Below are 12,824 nucleotides of genomic sequence, written 5' to 3' on the forward strand. Positions count from 1 at the left end.
ACATCATTCCAGACAGCTGCTGGTCTTACAAAGTTGGCCATGAATGGGCTGTGATCTCGCTGGGTTATTGCACGGTACTACGGCCATCTGTCCAAGAGACCTTCAGGGTCTTATCAGATTCAAACGTTTCTTCTCCATGAGAAAAACCAAGGATTGATTAGTACAGTTGCCATTAAGTCCACAATTTCCAGAACTGCCACAAATTTTTGGCACTGGTTGTTGGACAAATTTGGACATTCAAGGTTATTATTATTATTTATTATTATAGCGCCATTTTTTCCATGGCGCTTTACATGTGAGGAGGGGTATACATAATAAAAACAAGTACAATAATCTTGAACAATACAAGTCACAACTGGTACAGGAGGAGAGAGGACCCTGCCCGCGAGGGCTCACAATCTACAAGGGATGGGTGAGGATACAGTAGGTGAGGGTAGAGCTGTTCGTGCAGCGGTTTGGTCAATCGGTGGTTACTGCAGGTTGTAGGCTTGTTGGAAGAGGTGGGTCTTCAGGTTCTTTTTGAAGGTTTCGATGGTAGGCGAGAGTCTGATATGTTGTGGTAGAGAGTTCCAGAGTAGGGGGGATGCACGAGAGAAATCTTGTATGCGATTGTGGGAAGAGGAGATAAGAAGGGAGTAGAGAAGGAGATCTTGTGAGGATCGGAGGTTGCGTGCAGGAAAGTACCGGGAGACGAGGTCACAGATGTATGGAGGAGACAGGTTGTGGATGGCTTTGTATGTCATGGTTAGGCTTTTGTACTGGAGTCTCTGGGTAATGGGGAGCCAGTGCAGGGATTGACAGAAGGGAGAGGCCGGGGAATAGCGGGGGGACAGGTGGATGAGTCAGGCAGCAGAGTTTAGAATAGATTGGAGGGGTGCGAGCGTGTTAGAGGGGAGGCCACAGAGCAGGAGGTTACAGTAGTCGAGGCGGGAGATGATGAGGGCATGGACTAGGGTTTTTGCAGATTCTTGGTTTAGGAATGTACGGATCCATGAAATATTTTTGTGTTGGAGGCGGGGCAGGAAGTGGAAAGGGTTTGGATATGTGGTTTGAAGGAGAGATCAGTGTCAAGGATTACCCCAAGACAGTGGGCTTGTGGGACTGGGGAGAGGGGGCAGCCGTTTACTGTAATGGATAGGTTCGTTGGGGAGGTCGTGTGAGATGGGGGAAAGACGATGAATTCTGTTTTGTCCATGTTAAGTTTAAGAAATCTAGCGGAGAAGAAGGATGAAAGAGTGGATAGACATTGAGGGATTCTGGTTAGTAGGGTGGTGATATCTGGTCCAGAGATGTAGATTTGTGTGTCATCAGCATAGAGATGATACTGAAAGCCGTGAGATTCTATGAGCTGTCCCAGGCCAAAGGTGTAAATGGAGAAGAGCAGGGGCCCTAGAACTTAACCTTGCGGGACTCCGACAGATAGGGGGCGAGGTGAGGAGGTGGTGTGTGAGTGGGAGACGCTGAATGTCCGGTCAGTTAGGTAGGGCCAAGTCTGCGATGCCAAGGGATGAGAGGGTCTGCAGCAACAGGGAATGGTCCACTGTGTCAAAGGCAGCCGACAGGTCGAGGAGGAGGAGGACAGAGTAGTGTCGCTTGCTCTTGGCGGTTAATAGGTCATTGGTGACCTTAGTTAGGGCAGTTTCAGTGGAGTGGTGTGACCGGAAGCCTGATTGAAAGCGGTGGAAGAGGGAGCAGGAAGATAGATGGGAGGACAGTTCAAGATGGACATGTTGTTCCAGTAGTTTTGAGGCATAGGGGAGAAGTGATATAGGGCGATAGCTAGATACAGAGGATGGGTCAAGAGAGGGCTTTTTGAGGAAAGGTGTGATTGAGGCATGTTTAAAGCTTGAGGGGAAAACACCAGTTGTTAGTAGGTTGAAGAGATGGGTTAGCGTTGGGATGAAGACTGTGGCGAGGTTTGGGATGAAGTGGGATGGGATCGGATCAAGTGCACAGGTGGTGAGGTGAGATGCGATCTTGAGAGTAGAGTGGAGAGTCCGTCTTCTGTAATGGTGGAGAAGTTGGTTTTGGAGGTGGAGGGCTGGGTAGTTGGGAGGAAGGGTTCTGGGGGTTGTTTACTAAAACTGTCGCTGATGTTCTCTATCTTCTGCTTGAAAAATGAGGCAAAGTCTTCAGCTGAGATGAGTGGGGAGGGAGGAGGTGCTGGGGGGCAGAGGAGAGAATTGAAGGTGTTGAATAACTGTTTGGTGTTGTGAGACAGGGAGTATATGAGAAATGAGAAGTGGGTTTGTTTTGCTGTGGCGAGTGTGGTCTTGAAAGTAGTGAGGGACTGTTTGAATGTGATGAAGTGCTCGTTGGAGTGGGATCTTTTCCATCTGTGCTCAGCAGCCCTGGAAGCTCGCCTCAGTTCTTTGGTCAGGCGGGTGTGCCAGGGCTGTCTATTGATTTTGCGAGCTTTGGTATGTGTGAGAGGGGCAAGAGATTCCAAAGCTACAGCTATTTTGGTGTTAAACCCGACGCTTTTCCCCCCCTCTCATTGTTTGGATGGTCTATATCCCTTGATGAACCCCCGCTATTCCCACAGGGGGGAAACGCGTCGGGTATAGCTAGGGATGACACCCCTATTGGAGATCTTCTAGGTGACATTCTGGATGCCCGCAGCGCTCTGAATGAAGTATCGTAAATCAGATGAGTAGAAGCGCTTTACCTTTTTGCATACATTGAGTTATGAGAATGGGGTACTATCATCTAGATTTTTGTATGTGAAACCTGTTTTTGTGATCTCTGGGGTGTGCTTTTCTTTTTCTTTTTCCGTTTGGGTTACCGCTCTTGTTGTTTATATCTGGATAAAAAGAATATTTGACTGTATTGTTGGTCGGATATGTATCCATAGGGCTAACTGGGTTATTGTAGGAACCCTCTCCCCTCTCTTCGGAGTGGTTTCCTTATCATCAAATATGTTTGGATAGATTAGATATTGACATTTTTTACCCTTTACTCTATGCACATATGTACATTTACACCCTATGAATGGGTCCAGTGTGAAAAAACAATTTTTGTTTTTTTTGCTGAGTTTTGTTTTTTTTATTTTTTTCTTGTTTATTTTTCCATTTTTTTTTTGTTTTTTTTACTTATTTCTATTTTTTGGGTAATGGTTATATCTGCACATTTAGGATCATAGGGATTATTTAGGGCTATCAGGGTGAGCCGTCGTGGAGTGGGGGCGCCTACCGCTGAAACTTAGGGTGCCAACCTCCGCTGTCAGGTAGGGACCAGCATCAGGGCTCCTAACAGGGTGAGATAGCTCATGTTAACCTTTTTCCCTACTCCCTTTGTTGATTGTCAGTATGTCTTTTAAACTTGGAATAAATAGTTTTTAACTTTAATAATTAAAAGTTATATTTTAGGGATCCTTGAGTTTTTTGTTTTTTTGGGATATGTCGCCAGCAATGAGGAGCAGCAGACAGAGCGTTAGAAGGTGTGAGCTGGATAGGTCATGATGTGGCCGTGTGTGCCTGGAGAGAAAGGATTGTATGTGGAGGAATAGTTCTGTGGAGGAGGTGAGGTGGCTGGGGAGGATGGAGGAAGAAATGACTAGTTCCTTACTGGGTGGAGGGATTACAGGAGATAGGAAGAAATAAAGTAGTATGGGGGTGAATGTTCAGAGAAACTGAAACATTATAGTGGTTTTCTATTCCTTTACCTGCCAGTCAATTCCAGTCCAATTCTAGTCTAATTCATAGCAATTAAAAATCAGGTGGGAATTATATGCACTTCATATAGAAAGACATAGCAGGAAAAGCTGAGTAGATGAGCAGCAAACCAGGTGGGAATTATATGCACTTCATATAGAAAGACATAGCAGGAAAAGCTGAGTAGATGAGCAGCATACCAGGTGGGAATTATATGCACTTCATATAGAAAGACATAGCAGGAAAAGCTGAGTAGATGAGCAGCATACCAGGTGGGAATTATATGCACTTCATATAGAAAGACGTAGCAGGAAAAACTGAGTAGATGAGCAGCATACCAGGTGGGAATTATATGCACTTCATATAGAAAGACATAGCAGGAAAAGCTGAGTAGATGAGCAGCATACCAGGTGGGAATTATATGCACTTCATATAGAAAGACATAGCAGGAAAAGCTGAGTAGATGAGCAGCATACCAGGTGGGAATTATATGCACTTCATATAGAAAGACATAGCAGGAAAAGCTGAGTAGATGAGCAGCATACCTGTGGGTAGACAAAACAACTCGATTAGATGATACAGGTGGTGATGAGGATGATGAAAGTACAGCAGTGATGAATGGGTAAATGCTTCATGGAATTCTAGTCTAATTCATAGCAATTAAAAATCTGCAATTTAAAAGATGGAATTTCAAAAATGGTCAGACACGTCTGGTCAGACTCATGGCTTTGAATTTATGTTTAGGTTTAAGTGTATGTAATAGTACGCAGGTACTGAGTGTGTCACCACGGAACAGACAGACCAACAGTTGAGGGGTTTAATAACAGGAATCAGGTTCTCCTTGCAGGGAGGAAGCAGTAGAATATAACTAGCAATAAAACAATGCAAAAATATGGGAGTCAAACAGTGTAACAGAAGTAAGCAGGATTTCTTGAGAAAAAGAACACTTAGACTGATGAGGACTTGCTTGAAGGGTCGTCTTCTCCAATGTAAGTGCCGAGAAACAGCGCCACTTGTCCCTCTGTTGTCCGTGGGCTGAGTAGCCTCTAGGAGCCCGCTGCCTGGGGTTTCGAGAGTTAATGTGATATGCACAGGCTCTGAGTCTTTAGCTTTTACAGCACAGCCTATCCCGAGAAAATTATGGTCAGTCTATTATTAAGTCTCTCACCAGGAATCAAGGGCTCTGCACTGATACCGTGGGTACCAGGGGGTCACAGTCTCTGCACGGGCCAATGTCTCTGCACAGGTCTCAAAGCACCCCTCTCCAGTCACAGCAGAGTCCACTTTCATGTACTCACAAGATAGTCTTTCTTGGCAATCTCCCTGTATTTGTCCTCTGACGGGGAGGTCTCTTTCTCTCCCGGAGCGCAGCTGCACCCTACTCTGACTGCTGCTCACGCTGCTCTGTTCCTTGTGCACTCGCCTTTCCCGCTCTCTGCCCGGCTTCCTTCCTGTCCCAGTCTCTAAGTCTGCCCTCTGGGGAACCTGTAGAACAGCTCAATGGTTCCAGGCACAGAACCGAGAAGGTAACCACCCCCGGACTCTTCTTGTGCTTCACCTCCTTACATGTACATTCCCGTCTTGTTTGGGTGGTCTTGGGGAGCAGGCCTTCAACATCTCTTTTGAACCAACAAATCGTTGATGAGCATAAATTACCCCTATGTTCTAGATATCTTGAGCTAATCTGGGGTCAGGATACCCATTTCGCTTGGAGCTTGGGTCTCTGTGTTGATCACATTGGCCATCAATGGTTCACCATAGAAACCAATTCTTCCATACATGCTCTCTAGGTAGCATTTCTATCTGAGATTCTTCTAAGATCATTGGAAATAGTCCAGGGTTCCTCACCAGCTCTTTGCTAACAATTTATTTCTTCAAATGAGGTACTGTCATGGCATCTCAATTCTTGAGATCTCCTCAAAACTTCAAGAACAAATTCTTAATAGGTTTTCTAGGAATCCTAAGTGATCCAACCACACCCTGATCTTTAGCATCCAATCATTTATCATTTATATACTACTCTTACACCTTCTAATAGCTTCACAAGCTTACATCAGTGTCCAGATCTTTCTTGACCCACGAAGATGCTGGCGTTGCCTATTGCCCACCAACCCTTGCGAAACCAATACTCCTTCTACAACTGGATGCTATGGACCCCTACTTCCTGCTGTCCATGTGGTCTTTGACCAAGGAAACGATTTAACAATCTTTTAAGGGAGAATGAAATGTTTGCCCCACAAAACAATTTGCACCATAACAATCATCCCCTCTGTGGGCCACAATGAGAAATTTATAGAAGGGTCTTCATCCACCAGTTTTAATATTCCAAGCCCTATTCATAGTGTTACCCTGGCACCCCCTATAGACATCACTAATCCGTTGTCAGGACTCTATGAGCCTGTAATCTTGGCAACATTTTAGCAATCGGTTCAAGAATGTAATAAATTGATGTAGCCAGATAGACCCCCGATGGAGACAATGGATGTCCTACACGGTGGTGGTCCCAAAAGGTGGTGGATCTAGAAATGTCCCAGATCTTCAAGTTGCTCTGGTGGTCACATATGGCCTCCTTTTTGTGTGCTCCCACAACTGTGGTGGAAATGTGCGTGTAGAACAGGAGCCGTACAGACCATGAAACATGCAAATAAACAGCTGAAAGATATTTTCATTTTCTGTTCTACCTGAGGAACGCGCTGCCACTCGGACCCTGGGGAGAAGCCGAATATCCCGCCATCTGTAACTGTCTCTTCTTCTTTCTTCATCTTCTTCTCTAGAGTCTCAAGACCGAAATCCTAACAGGTGGGGGGGTTTAGAGTCTTAAATGTTGCTACTCCCTGAGGACTGACGAGCGAGCGTATGCCGCGGAGCAGGGAGGCGCCATATTGGGTACACAATATAATCATCCACCTGTCTGAAGATGCGGCTAAAGACATCAGGAAGGTCCCACTGACTCATAAAGTGTGTGCTCTATGGGAACTCAATGCTATATGGACAGTCCTATATGGGGACTATATGATGTGTGGATATTATATAGGACTGTACTATATGGGGGACTATAGGTTTACAGTTTTTGTGACTTTTTAGCAAGAAAATATGCAAATTTCGTTAAAATGTGGCAAATATTGCACAAAAAAATTAATCCATACATAAAATCAATTTAAAAACTCGGCGCCTAGTGCTGAATGCACAGATATTTCCTGATGTGACGAATTGCAGCGTCGCACCAGCTTTACTTTGCCGTGATAGACACTCGGAGATCTGTGTACCTACACCCCATCCAAAGCCAAAACAAACCCAAACAGTGAAATATCCACACAGCAGACATCTTTAATTCAGTGTGATGACAGATCCATCAGCGCTGCTACAATTACTGGTTATTAGGTAAAATGCTGCGCGTGATGCACCCGCCCCTGAGGGGCCCTCTGCACCTCGCACCTCACTAATAATCATGCGGCCCCATGACTATTAGTGAGGGCTCCTGTGTGGTGACAGACTACATTACCGATATCACTGACGCCTGCCGTTCTCTTCAGACCAAGCCAAATGTAAGGTTTTCTAAGCAAAGTCAGATTCCCAAAATCTCATAATTACAGTGATGAAATTTCAATGTGACGTTTTATTTTTATGTGCACATAAATAGAGAGATAATAGAGAGATGATGGATAAATACAAAGATGGGCACTAGATGGAAGAATAAATAGGAGATGACACAACTACAAGATTGTCGATAGACGGTACATGTTGTTGGATACATAGAAACTAAAGGGAAATAAGGGGATGGGTGGGTAGATAAAAGCTAGAGTAAGAGCAGAGGATGGGTGAGTGGATGGATGAGGAGTGCGGTTTTAGGAAAATATGTATAAAAGGATGGTGCTCAGCACAACAGAAGGCTGTTGAAAACATGCTATGGACGTAAGAAAAAGCCGCCCTCACCACATCTGTTTTGGTGAATGCTAGATGGGCTGCCGGCTCGCTGATGTGTCAGGATACACTTACGCCTCTGTAACGAGACCAGCAGACACCTTCAGACAGTGTTGCAGCTACAAACACCTTTTTTTTACCTCCATCACTGGATTCACAGCCACACAGCTCAGTACTACAGTAGAATATCCTCCATGCTGCTGCTTCTGGTTTTAGGCTACATAGAGACAGGAGAGCAGCAATTCCTCATGTCTTTGTGTGCTGTGAATGGGAAACATAGTAGCAACTAATATCCATCCACTAGCTCAGAGAGGACTGAACATTAGTGCCTGTAAAGAAGAAAACTGGAGAAAAATGAATGGTTGGAAATAGTGCTATTCCTCATGGTCCCAGAGGACCTGGAGCGATAGGTGTACTTTAATTAGAGGAACGTCTCTCTCGGCTCTTCAGATTCCGGTTGTGTAATATAGTGATGATGTATTTTACTCTTGGGCTGGATTGCCCAATTCTCTGGATTATCAGATACCAGAAAATTAAGGAAAACAGGAATATATGTGTATAAAATATATAGCGCGTCCTGCGACGACACCTCTGATTTTTCTCATGTTGCAGTCTGATATTTTTTTTTTTCCCACTGCTGAACTCCTGCTCTATTATACAAGTGAGATTGTCTATAAACGAACGGTGGATGTGACACACGGATATAATGATGATGTCCGCTCCCTGTGAGCATGCATGTCCTGGCACGTGTATTGCCCAGTGCTTGTCATGTCAGGAAAACCTATAAACGCATGTTCCTAATCCCATAGTAATACATACACCGAGCGTGTACTTGGACGCCGGCAGAAAATAGAATAGAAATAATGCTAGGTATGATATTATTTGCATTATTATTTGTATTATTATTATTATTATTATTATTTGTATTGTTAGTAGTAAAGTGTATTAGTATTTATTATTATTTGTGTTATTATTATTTTTAATTATTTGTATTTATTTGTATTTATTATTAGTAGTAGTATTCTTATATTTGTATTCAATTAATGCTATTAATACAATGGTACCAAAAATATGAATCAATTATTAATTAAAAATTATAGTGATAATAGCGATATAGGAGGAAAAAATTGAGATATAGATAGATAATATATAAATATCAGAAAATAGATGGATAGTTAAATAATAGATACAGAATATTTGATAGTCTTGCACTTTTTAGGTTGATTGTTGGGGTCTGGCTATAGAGAAAAAGAAAGAAAATCAAATATAACTATATATTTATATAATACTAGATGGTGGCCCGATTCTAACGCATTGGGTATTCTAGAATATGTATGTAGTTTATTTATGAAGATTTCAGAATAATGCAATTTATACACAGGATTCGACCGGCCAGGCGCGACCAATTAGCGAGGCGTGGTTCAAATACTGCGCCAATTCGCGGCCGGACTGCATCTGACGCTGATTGTTCGTGGCCAGCCGGCTGGCTCCAGGTTTTTGAGGGCCCGGGCGAAAGAGTCTCACAGCCCATGTAGCATATAACACAGCCTACGTAGTATATAGCACTGCTATGTAGTATATAGCACAGCCACGTAGTATATAGCACAGCCCATGTAGTATATAACACAGCCCATGTAGTATATAACACAGCCACGTAGTATATAGCACAGCCACGTAGTATATAGTACAGCCCACGCAGTATATAGCACAGCCCACGTAATATATAGCACAACGACATAGTATATAACACAGCCCATGCAGTGTATAACACAGCCCACGTAGTATATAACAGCCCACGTAGTATATAGCACAGCCCACGTAATATATAGCACAGCGACATTGTATATAACACAGCCCACGTAGTATATAACACAGCCCATGTAGTATAAAGCACAGCGACATAGTATATAACACAGCCCGCATAGTATATAACACAGCCCCCGTAGTATATAGCAATGTGGGCACATTGAATTAAAATAAAAAATAGTTATATACTCACCTTCCGGCGGCCCCCGGATCCAGCCCAGGTGTTTAGCGATGCCCCCCGTGACGCTCCGTTCCCAGTAATGCCTTGCGGCAATAACCCGTGATGATGCAGCGGTCTCGTGAGACTGCTACGTCATCTGGAGTCATTGCCACAATGCATTCTCGGGAGCGGAGCGTTGCGAGGAGCGGAAAAGGCTGCCGCAGACGCCGGAAGGTGAGAATATAATGAATTTTATTATTATTATTGTTTTCAACATTATATGTTTTTACTATAATAGGCATAGGCAGCATCAATAGTAAAAAGTTGGTCACACTTACAGGGGTAATCGCAGCGTTAACGGACTGCTAAAACACTATGTGGGCGCTGACTGTAGGGGAGTATGGAGGGGGCACTGACTGGAGGGGTGTAGGGAGGGGCCAATTCGCGGCCGGACTGTGCCTGTCGCTGATTGGTCGCGCCCAGCCGGACGCGACCAATCAGCGACGCGCAATTTCCGTGACAGACAGACAGACAGACAAACAGATGGAAGTGGACCTTAGACAATTATATATATATCTATATATATATATATATATATATATATATATATATATATGTATATATATATATAGATTATGATTATATTATTTAGATTTGTATTAATTTTGTATTTTATTATGTTATTATTATTATTAAACATATGATAATACTAACATTAATAATCATGTAATTTGTCATAAAACTTGGTATTAATAAATGTGTATTATGTAATTGAAATGTGTTATTTTTATTGAATTATTATACATCACATTTTGATTAAATAAAATATAAATAATAATAAAATATGAATATTATATTATCATTATCAATAATGCAATATAATCATATTATATATAGATATATACTGTATGATCATATTATTTATGTATGTTTTTATATTTATTATTATTTTGCTAAAAAAAATTTAAGTGACAAAATATAAATCTAATTGTATTATCATTATCATTAATAATTAGTGTTGAGCATTCCGATACCGCAAGTATCGGGTATCGGCCGATATTTGCTGTATCGGAATTCCGATACCGAGTTCTGATATTTTTGTGATATCGGAAATCGGAATCGGAAGTTCCCAGTGTATGGTTCCCAGGGTCTGGAGGAGAGGAGACTCTCCTTCAGGCCCTGGGATCCATATTCATGTAAAAAATAAAGAATTAAAATAAAAAATATGGATATACTCACCCCTCCGGCGGCCCCTGGACCTTACCGATGTAACCGGCAGCCTCCGTTCCTAAGAATGCAGTGAGTTTAGGACCTGCGATGACGTCGCGGCTTGTGATTGGTCGCATGAGCGGTCACATGAGCGGTCACGCGACCAATCACAAGCCGCGACGTCATCGAAGGTCCTTCACTCCTCATTCTTAGGAACGGAGGCTGCCAGTTACATCGCTAAGGTCCAGGGGCCGCCAGAGGGGTGAGTATATCCATATTTTTTATTTTAATTCTTTATTTTTTACTTGAATATGGATCCCAGGGCCTGAAGGAGAGTTTCCTCTCCTTCAGACCCTGGGAATCATCCAGGATACCTTCCGATACTTGTGTCCCATTGACTTGCATTGGTATCGGGTATCTGTATCGGCGATATCCGATATTTTTTGGATATCGGCCGATACCATCCGATACCGATACCTTTGAGTATCGGAAGGTATCGCTCAACACTATTAATAATGCAATATAATCATAATATATCAATATTTATATTATTTATGTAATATATTTCTATTTTGCTTTTTATTTATATATTATCAGTAATATAGATTAGAATAATATGTGTAGAATATATCAATGATATTCATCTGACTATCAAATCTTCTGGATTATTAGACAAAAGTGTCATTATCACTGAAATCGATTTCAGTGATAATGAAATTGATTTCAGATCGAAAAGTGAATTCCTTTTAAAGGTCAAGTCCATAATTATTTGACCAATTTCATAATTTTTATTTTTATAGTAATTGGAGATCTGATTTTCTGATGCAAAGTTCCAAATGCCCTGCATTGCCATGAGGTTAAAAGAAAACAAAATCCAATTTACTGCAGTCACCACTAGAGGGAGCTTAAGAGCTTACTGCATACACTTTATACATTCAATTCCAATAATAGGGCAGTATACACTGAGCTCCATCTAGTGGTGACTGCCAGAACTGTACCCAGTAAATGTCTATGTAGAGGATTTGTAGCTTTGTGTCAACATAGACGTAATATTGTTATATTATAAAATGAATTAGCGCAGAATGTTTGATTGATAACCTCCAATATGTGCTGTCAGGGTCCTTGGAAAATCTAAATTCTTTTCTTCTCCTTGTCGGCCAAAAGCTCCAGTATTTGTAATGAGGAGTTGACCTCCAAGGCTGATGGTTTCATTCTGGATTAATAATGTATCTGCCTTTTAATGACTTTCCTGTCGGCTATGGATTCATTTATTTTTTATTAAACTCTGATTATTTGGAAATGTGGCAAATTGTACAATTAATAGTTTTAGTTCTTGGTAATGTACTGAGTGTGGCACAATGGGATTATTACATTAGGGATTGTTTTTGTTCTATTTCTTGGTACGTCACCAAATATAAGGAGTATTTCCTTCTTGGGTTCTTCACCAAACTCAAACATCAACACTACATCTTGAATTCTTAGCCAAGACTTCAAGATCTTCTCTAATCTCAAGGCTTAAATCTACGTCTTCAGCTTTTCTCTGACTCCTTGGGTTCATTATCCTTAAAGCTTACCTTCTATTCATTGAGTACTTCTCTAAACTTTAGTCTTTCCTACTTCTTCTTGGGTTCTTCACAAATTCAAAGGTCAACCCTACATCTTTAGTTCTTTGCCAAGGCTTCCTAAATTCTTTTCTAAGCTCAAGATTTTCTACATCTTCAGTTCTCCCCATATACTAAAGTTCTTCTCCATATTTAAGGCATAAATGTACATATTTAGCTCTACCACCAGTTCTTGAGTCTTTCACAGTACCTCAACTCTACATCTTCAGTTCTCTGTCCAAACTTCTTAGGTTCTTCTCTAATCTCCAGACTTAAACTCTATATCTTCAGTTCTTCTCTTATTTCTTTGATTTGTTGTTACCTTCCCATTTCCTGGGTTCTTTACCAAGCTTAAAGGTCAACTCTACATCTTCAGTTCTTCTCCCAGACTTTTTAGGTTCTTCTTCTATAATCTTAAAACTTGAACTCTACATCTTCAGTTCTTTCCATATACTACTTAGGTTCTTCTCCAAA

The 12,824-nt window shown here is 41.8% G+C and overlaps 1 protein-coding gene across 1 annotated transcript in view; it reads left to right on the forward strand.

Moving 5' to 3' along the window:
- IGLON5 (IgLON family member 5) overlaps positions 1-12,824 on the forward strand; it is a 428,215-nt gene that overhangs the window by 55,330 nt on the left and 360,061 nt on the right. The gene's annotated exons all lie outside the window — the stretch shown is intronic.

This window comes from Ranitomeya variabilis, chromosome 4 (genome assembly GCF_051348905.1).
Source record: "Ranitomeya variabilis isolate aRanVar5 chromosome 4, aRanVar5.hap1, whole genome shotgun sequence".
Taxonomy (NCBI): Eukaryota; Metazoa; Chordata; class Amphibia; order Anura; family Dendrobatidae; genus Ranitomeya; species Ranitomeya variabilis.